This window comes from Nicotiana tabacum, chromosome 19 (assembly GCF_000715075.1).
Source record: "Nicotiana tabacum cultivar K326 chromosome 19, ASM71507v2, whole genome shotgun sequence".
Taxonomy (NCBI): domain Eukaryota; kingdom Viridiplantae; phylum Streptophyta; class Magnoliopsida; order Solanales; family Solanaceae; genus Nicotiana; species Nicotiana tabacum.
Genome location: NC_134098.1, coordinates 82311865 through 82331594, shown reverse-complemented (window position 1 = coordinate 82331594; position 19730 = coordinate 82311865). Strand labels below are relative to the sequence as shown.

General features: G+C 35.3%; 1 pseudogene; it reads right to left on the bottom strand.

Annotated features, from left to right (window-relative positions):
* Positions 1-1043: 1043 nt before the first annotated feature.
* On the bottom strand, positions 1044-19485 carry LOC107766362 ((R)-linalool synthase TPS5, chloroplastic-like; annotated as a pseudogene).
* Between the last annotated feature and the right edge of the window lie 245 nt (positions 19486-19730).

Genomic DNA, 19730 nt, shown 5'->3' with positions numbered 1-19730 from the left:
CTTCTCCTTATTCCCCTTTACACTCAATCACAGGGTACGTCACAATTTCCTTAAAGTTGTAAGAACCGTGCTTTGTAAATAAAGAATCCAACTTTCTTCAAATTGGGTAAAGATTCTTGATGAATCTCGTTTACTTTTGCTGTAATTTTCAAATTTGCATTGGAACTTCTATGGAATAGTGACTGAAAAAGGGTATCGTCATGGTCTTATTGGTAATATTCATTGAATAAATATTCAAATTTTCTTCAAATTGAGTAAAGATATTTGACGGGTCTTGTTTATTTATCTATAATTTTGAAGTAAATATGTAATGGAAATTTCCGTCAATGGTGTGACCGTAGAAGTGTGCTTTTCGTGAAGAAAAATGAAGTAGATAAAGGAGTAAATCATGAAAAGAAATAAGAAAATTTTTAAATAATGTGAAAAAAGTAAATTGTTATTTTATCAAAAAAAACTGACGGGGACACTGATGTGTCATCCACGTCAAACATGTGAGCCACACACAACCGTGGAAGTGTTTAGAATATCATGTTTGAACAAGTTCAGGTGTCCACTTAAAACTTTATAGAGTAAGTGGACCGGGATTTCAAATAGGAACAAGTACGGGTGTTTATTGGGATATTCTGCCATATATTTTTAACCAATGACAGACTCTTTTCTATTAAGATAAAAGGGAATAACTTCATCTTCTTCCACTTCAAAAGAAGTTAATCTTTTAATGAGCTAATGAATAAAGAGTGGAGTTCGGGCACATGAGAATTGGGCTGATAGAGATTTGCAAAGCAAAAATAACCCATGAACAAATCCAATTTTTAACGTTACAGGAGCTATATCGCAGTTGGACGCACAAGACAGAACACATCAGTCATAAAAATAATTGGGCAACAGAGGTGCCTTATGTTGAGATGCTGTTTTTTATTTTATTTTGCGCAAGCATAGGTTTAGAATCTTATTTTTTGATAATAGATGCAGTACATAATAGTTTTTATACACACTTAAAAGTAATGAGAAGACTGTTTAGGGGCAGAAGTACTTGGGACCTCTTAATATAATGGACTTGGAATTGTGATTGGCTCAAAAAGTATTTTGGAGATACTATTTTTTACTTCGCCATTTTTGTTTTGGATTCCATGCCCATCTCCATGCAAATACATGCAATGTGATGTTCTTGCGATATTCTTTGTAATTTCGACGAATGTTTCAGAAAATAACGAGTTTTCCCTTTGAGCTGTGTTCATCCGTTCCCATGTCTCCTTAATACAGAAACGTATGTGTTCTCTCGCCTCTTCTTCGGAAGCACCCTTTTCGTTCATGTAATACTGAATTGACTTAGGAACATCACCCCTCTTCAATTCATCCTGAATTAATTATTAAAATAAATAAATAAATAAGACGCAGATATTGTTTATAATTATAAATCAGGAGTCGTATAAATTAATTTTATATGAGAGAATAAAGGTTTAAAAGCATACCGATGATGTCGCTAAATCATCGGCAAGACGAAAAATTGTAGCAGAGCAACGAATTAAGTCAGGATATTTGCTAATGATTCCAATGCCTCTTCGGGAACTGGATTTGTGATGAGGAAAAATGCATGGACTAATACCATAGGAACTGCAATTGAGATTTATGCGTTGTCCATGTATTCTTTCAGAGTTGGCACATATCCACTGTAATACCATCTTGCTTCTCGTATGAAAGATTTGCACAAATCTGCCCACTAATAACATGTATCAAATAATTAATAGTGCAAATAAATTGATTATTTTTTAAATTTATAGTATTTTTTTTGTTGTTGTTTTGGAGGTGGGGTGGGGTGGGGGGATATTGCGGAGGCTGACAGATGTCGCTTGGGTTTAATAGGTTAGAGCATAGCCATGTATGTGAAATTTCAGTAAGTTTTCAATGTATATTAAATTCTGAAACCGTAATTTCAAAAATATAATTGGTTCTTATGATGAAAAGCTTAAAGGTTGAACACATCAAATTTAAATATTGGATACGCCTCACGAGAGAATTAGAGGCAGTTTGGGAAGAGAGAACAATAGCTAGAAGATATTAAGGGTACGTACTAAAAGAAGGAAAAATCTTAAGTAAAATGAATCATACAGATTTTGTAAGGTAGGGTATGACGTTAATCCCTTGCTCTTTGAGAATCTCGTACGCTATTTCATTTATAATATTGAAGAGTGCAAGGTAACATACTTTCATATAGTTTGGAAGTTGCTCTATCGCTTTTATCTCCCATCTAAATTTATATTATTAGATATTAAATTAATTTCACTTGACAAACACAAGAAGAAAGGTGATTAACTAGAGATATATATAGTTGCTTTTCCCAAAAGTAACTGACCTTTCAATAGCATCAGTGAAGACTTCCAACTCATCAAGAGTGCCATAAACATCATAAATATCATCTATTATTCCAACATAAGCAATGACTTTTGTCAACATTCTTCGGAAGGAGCTGTGTTGAGGCTCAAATTCTATCCCCACTGCCCAAAACAAATTCTTCACCAGTCTATCCTTTGAAAATGACAACTTTTCTGCAAGACATGTGCTCTTCCACCACCTTTACATGAAAATTAATGTTATATGAGAAACATTATATGATAAAACTAAATCATCTTATTTAACTTTAATCCACTTAATTAAAATATATCTCACCTTGATAGAATTCTCAAATCTTGTTGGTGTGCTGCTTGACTACTAGAAATTCGGTAAAAACCGATCAAAGTTGGTCGGTTATGGCCAATTACCGACCAAAACGCGACCATTAGGGTGTGGACGGTGTTTTGATGGTCGGAATGGCTTACCGACCAAAGTTGGTCGGAAATTACCGACCAACTTTGGTCGGTAGCTTAAAACGACAATCTGACAAGTTTAAGTACTTACCGGCCAACTTTGGTCGGAAACATATTTTATTAATTTAATTTTACCAACCAAAGTTGGTCGGTTTAACTAAATTATATTTTTTATTAATTATTAAAATTTAAAAAAACCGACCAACTTTGGTCGGTAATTGAAAATATATATATTTTTAAAATAATTAAAATTAAACATTACCGACCAACTATGGTCGGTAACCTCAACAGTGCAGGCAAAATACCGACCAAAGTTGGTCGGTAATGTTGAATTCTGGGAATTCAATGTTCATTAACCGACCAACTTTGGTCGGTATTTTGGAATAATTTCTTTTTTTTATTAAAAACCGACCAACTTTGGTCGGTTTTTCTGGGTTTAATTTTGGCATAAAATGCCTGTTTTGGCAGCTACACCACCTGCCAGCATACCAATACAACAACAACACAACAACAACAACACAACAACAACCAAAACATTCAATAAATACTTTAAAACTAACAAATTAAAGTTCAATTGAACATAAAAATCCAAAACCAAGTTAAAACTAATTATAACTAGTTCAAAACTGGTTCTATTTGTCTAGTTCAAAGTATATAAAAGTCAAGGGGTGTTTTCTACAACATCATCATCACCGTCTGATAAACTTTCATTTACAAGACGGTATAGAGAACTGTCTTATGGAGGACGGGAAGAACGATCACGGGGAGGACGGGAGGAACGATAACGAGCAGGACGAGAGGAACGATCAAGTGGAGGTCGACCCTCTGGAGATGACTCATGAGATCGGGGCAACGGAAAAGCTCCACTAGATAGGAGAGTTCTGATATGAGCTTGCATGCCAAGGAATTGAGCATCTCTAAGCCTTTCTCTTTCCTTAGCCGCTTCTAGCTCGGATGTGAGCTTTGTCACTGTCTCCCGCATAGCGGAGAGGCTCTCCCTATTAAGTTGCTCGCCTTGTGAGGAAGTCCTTATTCCTCGTATTCCACACTTATAGCGATGGAAGTTTTTAGTAGGAAGCCCGTATACCTTCCCCCATTTTGGACCGCCAATAGACTCCAACAATATTCTTTCAGCATCCTCGTCCGAAGGTTGGGTTGGCTCACCCGATTCACCAGCTGAATGACTACGGATGAATTCCTCTACGTTACTTTGGTAGCGACCCTATATTATTTTAAATTAAATCAGTATTTCAAAATTTTTATAAAAGTAAATTATAATACTTAAAGAAAATTGAAAGCTTACATATGCAGTCGAGGCCCGGTCCTCGGCCCACCTATCTTGATCCCCCTCTTTCTTCTTCTTCTTCTTCTTCACAATATGCGTCTCCTTGAATAGCTCATCATGACTCATTGGACGCCCATACTCTTTTTCCTGAAAATAAATTAATTTAGTTAATAAACTGAATAAATATACTTAGAAAAGTAAAATAATTTAAGCAATTACGTACCAATCTTCTTTTTATTGTCCTTAGGCTGATCGTACCTCCAGTGTGCAAGGAGCCTCCCTTCTCGGATGCGCGAGCTTTCTTTCCTTTTTCGCTCCTCTCTAAGAACTCTGCGGTAAGCCATTGCCTTTGCATATCATTCCACAAATTCTCAAGTAACCAGCCAGGCCTCTTGTTCTTCTTTCTAGCATCCGAGAAAGCATCCGCCAATCTCTTGCGAGCTTTATGATGAAAATTTGCAGCCACTTCCGCGCTATAGCGGTCTTCCCATACACACTTGCTCTGTATTTCAAAAGTTAAATATTAGATGGAAACATCATAAATATAAATTATTAAACTGTTTAAAAGAACATTTATACCTTAAATTGATTGAAAATTTGCTCATTCAGTGAGAATGGGCAATCAGTCCCAAGTCGCATAAGGGCCATCATAAAGCTTTCTGATGGCATTGATGATTATCTTCGTAGTCTTATTACCCGGCCTGAACCTGCAATTTAACAATAAAAATACATTAATATCTTAGTAAAAATGTTACAAATCAATAGATGCAAAAATAATGAATAACACTTACCCATCACCCTCAGGGACTATGATGATCCTGCCATATCGATCATAATGCACTACCTCGTCATCACCATCCGAAGCATGTGTATCAGAGGCATGTGAATACGGTGTAGGCGGGTTAGAGCTACTGCCTCGCAGGCGAAGGCCTGCAATAGATGGAGTCGATGATGAAGATGGTTGCGATCCCTGTGACTGCTCCATAGCTGGATGCGACCCAAGTGGATGTGATACTGATGGCTGTGACCCGAGTGGCTGTGACCCGAGTGGCTATGACATGGATGGATGCGATCCATGTGGCTGTGATATGTAGGGATATGATCCATGTGGATGTGATGTAGATGGCTGCGATGCAGATGGCTGTAAGGCAGCTGAACTGTATGTCGGACGTATAGTCCTATGGCCCTATGATGGAAGACCTGGTGTCTGAATGAAGGTGTACGGCTCGTGATGCTGTGGCAGCTCAGTATAGCCGTGTGGTGGAGGATAAGACATAGGCATCTCTGAAAAGGGTGGACAAGAGGGACTATTATTTTCTACCCTCCTCTTTCCCTTCCTACCCTTTTCTCGACCCCGAGAACTAGTAGGGTCATTGTTACCTTGACCCTTGCCTGCCATCTGCATAATATAATACACATTTAGATTGAAACATATAAGAAACTAGCTATAAAACGAGAGTGCTTTAAAAAATCAACTTTTTAATCCTCATCGACGTATTGTTCCTCGTCCGAGAATTCTTCGTCCTCACTTGTTTGAGCTTCATCAGTTGATTCTTCATCCTCATTTTCTATAATTGTTACTTCATTTATATCAACTTCTTCCAATATGCGTTCAGGATGTTCCAAATCATTTTCTAACTGATCGTCCACTATTTGGTGAACATTGGAGATATCGTTTTGATATGCAACATCTAACACATTCTCGACTTCCACTCTACCTATATGGCTTAGTTTTTATTACAACCCACCAATCGGATTTATTCCGCCGCAATGGATAAGGAGCATAATACACTTGCCTACCGTTATGTGCAATTATGAAAGGATCATAGCGATCATACTCCTTCGTATGATTAACCTCAATTATGTTGTATTGGTGGTGTACTCTTGTACCTCTTGTTGGATTTGGGTCAAACCACTTGCATATAAAGAGTATCAATTTCTTATATGACCAACCTGTATATTCTAGTTGTAATATTTCTTTGACCACACCATAATAATCAATATCTCCAACTTGGTTGCCATCACTACCTTGAACCCACACCCCGCTGTTGTTCCTATTTTTATTTTTAGAGCAATCATCTGTATGAAACTTATAACCATTCACTACGTACTTAGACATTGTTGTGACCTGAAGCCCAGGTCCCCAAGATATATCTTTCAAAAATTGATTTACACCATTATTTGGATTATTTACCTACATAGTATTAAAAAAATTCATAAGTTAGCACAACTTATGAATCAATTTTTATACATTCACTTATGAATCAATTTTTATACATTCACTACATATATATACACACACACTTACAAACTGTTTGAACCACGTATCAAATCTCGTATATACAACATCATGGCCAAATTGACCCACGAAGTGACTGTGACACATCAAATATTTTTAGTAGTTGCATCAATATGTAATCACAGTAAATTTTACATTTTGATAACTAATAAATCAATACTTATTTGAGAAATGGTACAACTTCAGGACAATTTAGCAACACATGAAGTGTAGCTGACTTGTACTCCATATCACTCAAACTTCTCTTTCTAACATCCTTAGAACATCGGCCTGGTTGATTGAATATGGACATTGGTGGATATAATGGATCATTCACACATTCGACCGTATGCCTATTGGGCCTATTCCTAGAACATGGTACGTTACTCTCAAAATAATAAGAACAAAAATGTGCAGTTTCCTTTGCAAGATAGGCTTCGCATATAGATCCTTCAATCCTATTCCTCTGCTTAACAAATTATTTGCATTTGCCAATTGTCCTACATAATGTCATGTTAGCCAAGAACATTCAAATAAAATAGAATATTACATCAAACTTATAATATTACCTCTCAAAGGGATACATCCATCTGCATTGAACAGGCCCTCCAAGTCGTGCCTTGTGTACAAGGTGTATTAGAAGGTGTTCCATCACATCAAAGAAACCACATGGGAATATTTTTTCCATCTTACTAGAAATTACACGAATGTTTTGGTTCATCTGAAGTAGGTTTTCTTCCCTTAATGTGGTAGAACACAAGTCTTTGAAAAATAAACTAATCTCTGTGATGGGTTTTCATATTCTTTCAGGCAAACCACAAAATGCAATAGGTACTAAGGTCTCCATGAAAACATGGCAGTCATGACTTTTCAAATGGCTCAACTTCCCTACCTCCATATCTACTTTTTTTCCAAGATTCGACGCATAACCCTCAGGCATCTTCAATTTCGTAACCCAATCACAAATTTATCGTCTTTCCTCCAAAGTGAATGTGTAACTTGCTTTGGGCTTGAACACCTTACCATTGTTTGTTGTCTGCAAATATAACTTAGGCTGCCTGCAATATTCTTGTAAGTCCATTCTAGCCTTCGAGTTATCTTTTGTCTTACCTTTAACATCCATCACTGTGTTGAACAAATTGTCAAAATAATTCTTCTCAATATGCATGATGATGTTTGGCATATTTCGATATGTGTTGATGTTACTTTACCCATGTTTTAACCACTTCTTGATGTTATTTAATCTTTAAAACTCCCAACATGATTTAATTATTGGTTTTATGACTAATTGAGTTGTGTGTGGTGAATTAGGGTGTTTGGAGTGCAAAAATATGAAGAAAAGGTGCTCTAGGTAGAGGAAGAGAGATTGGATGCGTCGCATCCAATCTAGAAAAAGATCAGTTCGCGCACCCTTAGCAGTGAAGTCAGCCCATAGCATCCGCCATAGCATCCGCACCTGGGCAAAGCTGAGATGGAGGAACTAGGGGTGGATGCGTCGCATCCACCCTCGCATGCAAAGCTGAGAAATAGAGGACAAGGTGGATGCGTCGCATCCACCTTCCCAGGCAAAATTGAAATGGAGGACGAGGTGGATGCGTCGCATCCACCTTAGCATCAATCCCTGAAGCCGATTTGGACTAGGAATAGGAGAGCTTTGGCCCACGACTTTTGTACGCAATATATAAGCCAAAAACGCCTCCTTTAGGTTATCGAACATATTGGGAAGAGGGAAAAAGCCACGAAAAAGCTGTGGAGGCCGGAATTCATCAAGTTTCATCTTTCTCCTACCAAACTTAGTAATTTTTATGTTTCTTTATATGATTTGTTGTTTGGCTACCATGTCTATGTGGAGCTAAACTTCACGTTCTAGGGTTGTGGTTCTTTCATGACTATTGTTATTCGGATATTGATTTTGACTTCTTGATTTATCATATTAGTTTATTTATTCAATCTTGCACTTAATTATTTAATTGCTTGATCACCAATTGAATATTATCTACGAATCTAGAATTGAACTCGAAAGTGGGAATTCTATATTGCATATAGGATTGAGTAGGGCAAGTTCTTGAACTCGGGCATCGGGGAACGGATTCGTGGTTAGGATAGACATATACCTAATTGCCTTGCTTGGTTGATTTACAGGAATTATAAATGCGTTCTTGTTGATTCTAACTCCATAGACATATAGGCGTTAGGCTAGCTTGAATAGGCGAGTAAGAACTCGACAGATTCTTATGAGCAATATTAACCCTGTCAACCAATAAGCTAGATAAATTAGTCAGTCAATTCAATTGAAGAATACAATAGGATTGTTAGATAGCCCATAACCCTAGATCGTTTTCATTACATTGATATCATAAAAATCTGCTCTTTCTCTGTTCAAAGTTCATTATTTATATTTTTTTTATTTAATTAGTTTAGAATAAAATATTTTGAGGTTTAATTCTTGTTTAGATAATTAGAATAGTCTAATTTAGTTAATAGTTAATCATAAGTCCTCGTGGGTTCGACATCCGACTTTTAGTCTCTTTATTACTTGACGACCGCGTATACTTGCGTGAGTGTGTTTGGCCGCAACAAGTTTTTGGCGCCGTTGCCGGGGACTTAGAAATTTGCTATTTTTCTAGATTAGACATTTTTTTATCTATTCATGTTTTTTTTTATTTTATTTTAGTTAGTATTTTTTATTTATTTTAGCATGGCATCCTGGAATAAAAATTGTTCGAATGATGGTTATTCTTATTTTGATGATCCTTGTCCATATTGTGGAGGACCCCACTGGTGGAAAAATTGTCAGAATGTTCCCAGGAGTGAGTTGTGCGCACAATCTCAATCCTTTGAGTGGAATATTTGTAATATGTGTGGTGGTCAAGATGGCCATTGGGATGTTTGTCCTAATTTTGTTCATCCTTCTCTGAGCCCTTATTATGATCTTTCTAATGATATTTCTGAGTTTGATAGGGGCAATGAAGTGCAGGATATGGAGCCTGATGCATATATTAGGGATATTCTGAGGCAAGTAGCAGAGCAACAGGATGAACTCAAAAAAGATATAAAAAGAATGAGGGCAGCAATCACAAGAATGAAGGCCAATATGGAAGAATTGAATGAAGAGAGCGAGTACCAGCAAGAGAAAATTTTTGAAAAAGAGGAGATTTTGAGCCAAACTTGGCTGGCAGAACAGGCTGAAAAGTTAGAAATATATGAAGCTCAACATGAGGAACTTACTGATGGGATGAGACACTTTATAGAGGGAAGATCTAAACTGGGACAAGGGATCTATAAATTTGTCACTACTAGGTTGTTGCGTCTATCGCCCAACAAAATAGTAATGAGTTGTCAGAAGCTGAAAAGGAGCTTATACGCCAAATTAAGGAGCTAAAAGTGGAGAGCCAATCATTCGAGCATATTTCTGTTGATGATGCCCATGTTGAGAAAAGTACACTAGAGCCATGCGAGGTAGCAGATAATGTTATATTTGAAGACTCTAATGTGTGCACATATGAGGATATAAATAGTAATACAATTCTAAAGTTGGGGCGTGTTGGTCCTCATTCTAAACATTTTTCGACATTGTATTTGGATGATGACATGGAAATCGAGTCATCTAAGCCTTTGGAGGAGTCAATGGAAGAGGAACATGATGCCTATATTTTTGAATTTGTCATGCCAAAAAGCAAAAAATACATTCCTCATCTAAAGGCCGAGAAGTGTAGAGTGAAAAATTTATTACTTGGCCTGGTTATCTTTGTAGCCCCACCACTGGAGCATAGCCGCAAACTGGATGCCATGTTAGGGGCTCAATTCATAAGTTCGAGGTGGAGGCAAAAAGTGGTTCACGTCGTGCCGCTACGTTAAATCAGGCGCTTGTTGGGAGGCAACCCAGCGTTACTGCTTTCTTTTATTTTTGTTTACTTTTTATTTTATTTTATTTTTATTATTTTGTAGTATTTATTTTTGTTTTGTAGGATTATGAGCATAGGAAGCAAAGCCATTAGAAGAGTGCAAAAGCGAGCTAGATGGTGAGGACTAAGTGTGGGGTGCCCACACAAAGGACGATGCCTGTGGGAAGTCTGAGTACCTCGTGAGCCGCTATTGCTTCGGCCTTTGGCCTACCAGGGAGTCTCGTTTACCCTCTTATTATTTATAATGTGCATTGAGGACATTGCAAAATTTTAAGTATGGGGTGAGGAGATCGTTTGGATAAGTTTCTGTGCTATTTTAGCTTAGTTGTAGTACTCATTCTTAAGTGTAGTAGCTTTTGTGAAGGAAAAAAAATGAAAAATTAGAAAAATTGGACTTTTCCCGACGATTGATCTCCTAGACAGTTTTCTTGAGGGATTAAAGTCTAAACAAAAATCCAAAATATATCTTTTAGCTTTCTTTAGGTAGTAATAATCCCCTGTGATTTTTCTTTGTGCCTCGGTTCTTTTCCATGGGATGTAGTTTGAACCGGGTAGTTTTTTTCTTTCCGAGTAGATTAGGAATTTAGGGAATAAAAGGAGCAAGAATGATGAACCTAGGCGCCCTTGACTTGTTTGATAGTAACATATTTATACTTTCGCATGTGTAGTATCTTCTGTATGATTTGAAATTATTGATGATGCCTTGTTAAAATGGATAGCATGTTTTGTGGCGCTTATTTCTCATTTTCTTGACTTGTGTTCACTTTGCGCTTAATGCTTAATATCTCGTGGCTCCGTGAATACTTGCATTACTTGAGAGTCGGAATGTAACCGTCCTTAATGAGTCATGTGCCATGTGTGGTGAGGTTTTTGTGTAGTCCATGTATTGTACTTGTGTCTAGAACTTGCCCGGTATGTGAGTTGAAGCGAAATTTTAGGTGATGCTCGGTTTGAAAAATAATTTTAGGCTTTCTTTGATTTTTTTGAGCTTATTGCTTATCACAAATAAAATCTATCCCTAGTTAACCCTTTTGAGCCTTTAGACCTTTTATTTGGTACCCACATTACAAGCCTATACCCTTTTTATTCTTAATTGACATTGTTTTGATCCTTTTACCTCTTAAAGCACTTTAATTGTTAGATGAGCGCTAAAAAAAGTAAGAAGGGACTAAGTGTGGGGTGACTTTTGAGTGGAACCAATGAAAGAAAGAAGGGTGCACTTATTTTGTAAAATAATACACCACTAGCGGAAATTAAAAGAAGAAAAAAAGAAGAGAAAAATCTGGAAAAAAAAAAGAAAGAAAAATATAAATGAATAAATTGTTATCTTGTTCTTGCTAGTGGGTATGAATTAAAGTAGTGCTTAAAGAAAAAGGGACTGTTTTGGGGGTGATATTGTTTGTGAAATTGAAGTGGTGTTGAAGAATTTGCGCTTAAAGTAATTTTGTGATGTATTAAAGTGCTTAGGAGGGTGAGTCACTATTCCTTAAATATATCCTACCCGTCCCTTAGCCCACATTACAACCATGAAAAAGTCCTAATTGATTTTAGATCGAGCGAGCTTACATTAGTAGAGATTTACATTAAGGGCAAGCCTATGGTACTAATTTCATGCATGTGACTTCTTTGTGAGAGTGAGCGATTTTCTTTGATATATGTGAGTCATTAAAATATATTTGATCATGAGATTCGAATGTGTGGATTGAACTCGCTCTATTGTTCTTGTTGTGAGGGCACATGGTTTCACGAGGGATAGGTAACGTTATTAGACTTCTCTATGATGTTGGGTGTTCAAGCCATGAGTACATAGTGACATTGAGTCGGTTTTTGAGGTTAGGGTTGTTGTGAGCATGTTGTCTTTGTTCGAATATGTTTAAAGAAGGGCATAAGTAAAGGGAAGTGTATGTGATGCATAGTCTAGAGCCTAATTGTTGCAAATAACCATGGTCATAGGTGCAGTGTGCTTTGAATGATAAGAGCTTAATTTTGTTTCGTCTACTATATGATGGTTTGTTCGAGGACGAACAAAGGTTTAAGTGTGGGGTAGTGATGTTTGGCATATTTCGATATGTGTTGATGTTACTTTACCCATGTTTTAACCACTTCTTGATGTTATTTAATCTTTAAAACTCCCAACATGATTTAATTATTGGTTTTATGACTAATTGAGTTGTGTGTGGTGAATTAGGGTGTTTGGAGTGCAAAAATATGAAGAAAAGGTGCTCTAGGTAGAGGAAGAGAGATTGGATGCGTCGCATCCAATCTAGAAAAAGATCAGTTCGCGCACCCTTAGCAGTGAAGTCAGCCCATAGCATCCGCCATAGCATCCGCACCTGGGCAAAGCTGAGATGGAGGAACTAGGGGTGGATGCGTCGCATCCACCCTCGCATGCAAAGCTGAGAAATAGAGGACAAGGTGGATGCGTCGCATCCACCTTCCCAGGCAAAATTGAAATGGAGGACGAGGTGGATGCGTCGCATCCACCTTAGCATCAATCCCTGAAGCCGATTTGGACTAGGAATAGGAGAGCTTTGGCCCACGACTTTTGTACGCAATATATAAGCCAAAAACGCCTCCTTTAGGTTATCGAACATATTGGGAAGAGGGAAAAAGCCACGAAAAAGCTGTGGAAGCCGGAATTCATCAAGTTTCATCTTTCTCCTACCAAACTTAGTAATTTTTATGTTTCTTTATATGATTTGTTGTTTGGCTACCATGTCTATGTGGAGCTAAACTTCACGTTCTAGGGTTGTGGTTCTTTCATGACTATTGTTATTCGGATATTGATTTTGACTTCTTGATTTATCATATTAGTTTATTTATTCAATCTTGCACTTAATTATTTAATTGCTTGATCACCAATTGAATATTATCTACGAATCTAGAATTGAACTCGAAAGTGGGAATTCTATATTGCATATAGGATTGAGTAGGGCAAGTTCTTGAACTCGGGCATCGGGGAACGGATTCGTGGTTAGGATAGACATATACCTAATTGCCTTGCTTGGTTGATTTACAGGAATTATAAATGCGTTCTTGTTGATTCTAACTCCATAGACATATAGGCGTTAGGTTAGCTTGAATAGGCGAGTAAGAACTCGACAGATTCTTATGAGCAATATTAACCCTGTCAACCAATAAGCTAGATAAATTAGTCAGTCAATTCAATTGAAGAATACAATAGGATTGTTAGATAGCCCATAACCCTAGATCGTTTTCATTACATTGATATCATAAAAATCTGCTCTTTCTCTGTTCAAAGTTCATTATTTATATTTTTTTATTTAATTAGTTTAGAATAAAATATTTTGAGGTTTAATTCTTGTTTAGATAATTAGGATAGTCTAATTTAGTTAATAGTTAATCATAAGTCCTCGTGGGTTCGACATCCGACTTTTAGTCTCTTTATTACTTGACGACCGCGTATACTTGCGTGAGTGTGTTTGGCCGTAACACATGACATCAAGGTTGTGTCGGAGAAGATTATCCTTCCAATAAGGCAACTCCCAAAATATACTCTGTTTCGTCCAATTATGATTAACACCATATCCGGGGAATATATAAGGTGGAGCCTCAATAACTTTACTGAAGTTCTGGACCCTCTCCCAAATTTCCTCACCTGAAAGTATCGGAGGTGGAGAATCATATTCCACTTTATTCCTTTTTAATGCATTTTTCATCCTTCTAAACTCATGATCATCAGGCAAGAATTGACGGTGACAATCAAACCATGATTGCTTTCGGCCATGTTTCAAAGTGAACGCTTTACTATTTTCCATGCAGTAAGGACAAGCTAGCTTCCCAGTAGTCATCTACCCAGACAACATTCCATACGCAAGAAAATCATTAATAGTCCACATTAAATTAGCACGCAAATTGAAATTCTGCTTGGTTAATATGTCATATGTTTCAACACTATCATATCACAATTGTTTTAGCTCATCAATCAAAGGTTGCAAATATACATCAATCAAACTTTTCGGATTACGTGGACCGGGGATAATACAATTTAAGAATATATATGGACTAGTCATACACAACTCAGATGGTAGATTATAAGGTGTAAGAAAGACATGCCAACATGAATATGGTATCACAGATATAGAAAAAGGCGTGAAGCCATCCGCACACAGACCTAACCGAATGTTCCTTGGTTCACTAGCAAAATCTGGATATGTCCTATCAAAGTGCTTCCAAGCTTCTCCATATGAAGGATGACACATAACACCAGGTGGTCTTCTATTTTCAAAGTGTCATCTCATATGAGGAGCAAAACTCATCGACGCATATAACCTCTTTAACCTAGGTATAAGAGGTAAATAATGCATCGCCTTGACAGCGACCATATTCCCGCTGGAAAGCCTTTTGAAACGAGGCTTTTCGCAAAATTTACAACTGTCTAAAGTTGCATCATCTTTATAATATAACATGCAACCATCTTCACAACAATCAATTCTCATTGACGAAAGTCCTAACTTAGAAACCAATCTCTTTGCCTTATAGAAATCACCAGGTAAGTTGATATTAGGGTCAACTAGTTCACTCATAAGGTCAATGAAAGAGTCCATGGCTGCTTGAGAAATATTCCAATCAGATTTGATACTTAGTAATCTAACTGCAACAGACAGCTCAGAGTGCGGACTTCCTTCACGTAGTGGATGATTAGCTTCCTCTAACTGTTCATAAAAATGTTTTGCATCATCATTAGGAGTTTGTTCAACATTTTTATTGGGCTCACCCCCGAAGTGCATCCCAAAAGCATCCGCAACCACATCCTGAATTCTAGAATCAAGATTTGTATTCTCCACCGACCTACTACTTTCACCAACAACCATGTTATGAAATATCCCACGGCTACCATCGATCTCTCCATGATTAGTCCACACAAAGTAATTCTCTATAAACCCCTTCCTATAAAGATGAAGTTTAACTTCCTCCGATTTTTTAAACTTCATACAATCGCACCTGACACAAGGGCACCTAATCACTCCTTCACTTTGGTATGGTGGAAGTGATATTGCATGTCTAATAAAGTCATCAACCCCTTCTACAAAATCCTCCTGTAATCCCCGCCGATTAGGATAATTCCTATTGTACATCCAAGTACGATGTTACATCTATACAAATAAAATAAGAACAAATTAATTTATTCTACAATTATAAATTAATTATATCTTTTTTAGTTAATTCAAGATAATTATTTTTTCCTAATTACACCAATTTATATCCTAAAAGTTCAATTCATATCCAAAAGATCCAATTCATATCTTAAAAGTTCAATTCATATCCTAAAAGTTCAATTCACAAGAACAAATCCTAAAAACTAAAATTTCAATTCATATCCTACGAGTTTAAACATAAACTAACTAAACTAAAGAAATTCAACCCATACCCTAAAAGTTCGATTCACAAGAATAAATTAATTTATTCTACAATTATAAATTAATTATATCTTTTTTAGTTAATTCAAGATAATTATTTTTTCCTAATTACACCAATTTATATCCTAAAAGTTCAATTCATATCTTAAAAGTTCAATTCATATCCTAAAAGTTCAATTCATAAGAACAAATCCTAAAAACTAAAATTTCAATTCATATCCTACGAGTTTAAACATAAACGAACTAAACTAAAGAAATTCAACCCATATCCTAAAAGTTCGATTCACAAGAACAAATTAATTTATTCTATAATTATAAATTAATTATATCTTTTTTAGTTAATTCAAGATAATTATTTTTTCCTAATTACATCAATTTATATCCTAAAAGTTCAATTCATATCCAAAAGGTCCAATTCATATCTTAAAAGTTCAATTCATATCCTAAAAGTTCAATTCACAAGAACAAATCCTAAAAATTAAAATTTCAATTCATATCCTACGAGTTTAAACATAAACTTAACTAAACTAAAGAAATTCAACCCATACCCTAAAAGTTCGATTCACAAGAATAAATTAATTTATTCTATAATTATAAATTAATTATATCTTTTTTAGTTAATTCAAGATAATTATTTTTTCTTAATTATACCAATTTATATCCTAAAAGTTCAATTCATATCCAAAAGGTCCAATTCATATTTTAAAAGTTCAATTCACAAGAACAAATCCTAAAAACTAAAATTTCAATTCATATCCTATGAGTTTAAACATAAACTAACTAAACTAAAGAAATTCAATCTATACCCTAAAAGTTCGATTCACAAGAACAAATCGTAAATCCTAGATTCTAACTAAACTATTCAAGACAATACAAAGTTAATAATTCAATTCTAACTAAACTATTCAAGACAATACAAACTCAAAATTGAAACACTCATCAATTAAAACTAATTCATAACTAATTGACTAATTAATAAAACTAATTAGTTAATAAAACTAATTAACAAAACTAATTAAAACAAGACCTAAATCCTAATCCTCAATAAAATACAATGTTCAAATAATTGAAACACTAATCAATTGAAATTAATTCATAACTAATTAACAAAACCTAGAAATAATAAATAAATGGGTTGTAATTCAAACCTAGAATTTTTAGGAGATGGAGAAGGAGAGGGGCGGCAGTGGCAGTGGCAGCGGCGACGGCGAGGGCTGAGAGGTGGCGACGCGGGGTGGGAAATGGGATTTATGTGAGGAAAATAGAGAAGGGGAGGGGAAGGTTTTGAGTGAGGGAAATAGAGAAGGAGAGGGGAAGATAAGAGAGAAATGGGGGTTCCCCCGTTTTTCAATTCTAATTTCAGAATTACCGACCAAAGTTGGTCGGTAATTTTTTGTCGGTACATTAAGTGTTGACCATTTGACCAAAAACCGAACAAATTGGTCGTTTTTTTTTTATTCTTCTTTTTTTTGTGTTTTTTTCCTTAAAATATTATAAACTATAAAAAAATATTATAAACTACAAGTATTTATTTTATTTAACTATACAATTATTATAAATAATTATAAACTATAAGAATAATCTTTATAAATAATTATATTAACTATTTAATTTTAATAAATTATAATAGCATCTATCTAAGTAAATTTTCTAAGTTATAATTAAGTATGTGAGTAATTTCTCACACACACATATACACTATATTGTAATTGATGCTAATAACTTCTTTTTTCATTCGTTCATCACTAATAATGCATGACATAGATTAATCGATATATAGGTCGAGACGTTTTGATGAATAATCGATTAATATTCATCGATACATCTCAGCTTCAGCTTCGGATTCGGATTCGGATTCGGATTCGGTCAACGATTGATTGATTAATCTTTTTGGACAAAATTTCTTTCAATTATTTAATTAATTAATTAAATAATTAACCAATATTTCAAACACCCCTTTTCCTGAAAGGTTTGCAAACCTTTTTAGAAATAATGCCAGCAACTCTATAAATAGAGTTTGAATCCCAGAATCTTTCCTTACGAAATTTTCTGAGCTTCTTCTTCTTCTTCTTCTGCACAATATTTTCCAGTGTGTTTTACGACCATTGAGTGGTTCGCAGTTCATCAGAGTTTTTGGTACCAATACACTGGTGAGTTAAATCGTTCTATCCTGGGAGGATATATTCCAGCACCTCGGGTACTTGAGGGGAAAAATTTTCTTAAGGACACACTGTGTATTCAGTGGGCTCGATTTATTCCTATACTGTTTTTTGTTTTCCAGAATCTATTTCGTTAAACAAGTATTACTAACTTTCTGTTTTGTTTTTTCAGAAAGTTAAATTGTTTATTACAACAATACAGAATAATAACAAAATTAATTTCACTTGACAAACATGAGGAGAAAGGTGATTAACTAGAGATATATATTGCTTTTTTTCAAAAGTAACTGACCTTTCAATAGCATCAGTGAAGACTTCCAACTCATCAAGAGTGCCATAAACATCATAAATATCATCTATTATTCCAACAAAAGCAATGACTTTTGTCAACATTCTTCGGAAGTAGCTGTGTTGAGGCTCAAATTCTATCCCCACTGCCCAAAACAAATTCTCCACCAGTCTATCCCTTGAAAATGATAACTTTTCTGCTAAGACATGTGCTCTTCCACCACCTTTACATGAAAATTAATGTTGTATGAGAAACAATATATGACAAAACCAAATCATCTTATTTAACTTTAATCCACTTAATCAAAATATATCTCACCTTGATAGAATTCCTCACCTTGATATAATATATGCTGATTTTTAAATAATTAACAAGAACAATTATGAAAGAATGTGTGTAAAACAAAAACAATACAAACAGAATACCATGTAATCATTGTGTATGGACTGAATATATTCAAAATCCCACATAGAAGGTTTGTAATTCCCTGAACGCCTAATAATAACGGGATTTTGTTCAGCTATCGTGCCACTAGAGAGGCAGGCTTTTGATACAAGTAGTGATGGCTGTCCTAAACGGCTCAAGGAGGAAAAAAGAGTAGCTGAAGGTCTTCTTAACCCTATTAAGGTGGCCATGGACAGTATCCCTACGTTGTTGAATACTGCCTCCATTGATATATTCAGTTCTATGTTTTACAAGATTCTTTAGTTGGTTGGATCCCCCAACTAAAAGATGATGTTATATATAGAGAGAGAGGTCGCAGATTCGTCTATTATGAATGGGACGTGTTATATTCATTAGTAGTACTATCATTTTTTTCATGGACTTTGAAATCAACTAGAACTTTGATGACTAGTAATTTATATTGGATGAATTTGTAATTATTAAAGTAGATTTTGAATTGAAAAAATGACAACTCTGTGCATAAATTATCTCCCGTTCATGCAGGGTTCAGGATTGGAATATTCCTATCGTAATTGATTATCTTTTAAAAATAAATTTTAAATCAGACAAAATTATTATTTAATTATTTTCTTAATGACTTAATGTCACGACCCAAAATGAAGTAGATAAATGAGTAAATCTTGAAAAGAAATTAGATAATTTTTAAATAATGTGAAAAAAGTAAATTGTTATTTTATCATAAAAAATCCGACGGGGATACTGATGTATCATCCATGTCAAGCAAGTGAGCCACACACAACCGTGGAAGTGTTTAGAATATCATATTTGAACAAGTTCAGGTGTCCACTTAAAACTTTACAGAGTAAGCGGACCAGGATATCAAATAGGAATAAGTACGGGTGTCTATTGGGATATTCTGCCATATATTTTTAACCAATGACATACTCTTTTCTATTGAGATAAAAGGGAATAACTTCATCTTCTTCCACTTCAAAAGAAGTTAATCTTTTAATGAGCTAATGAATAAAGAGTGGAGTTCGGGCACATGAGAATTGGGCTGATAGAGATTTGCAAAGCAAAAATAACCCATGAACAAATCCAAATTTTAACGTTACATGAGTTATATTGCAGTTGGACGCACAAGACAGAACACATCAGTCATAAAAATAATTGGGCAACAAAGGTGCCTTATGTTGAGATGCTGTTTTTTATTTTATTTTGCGC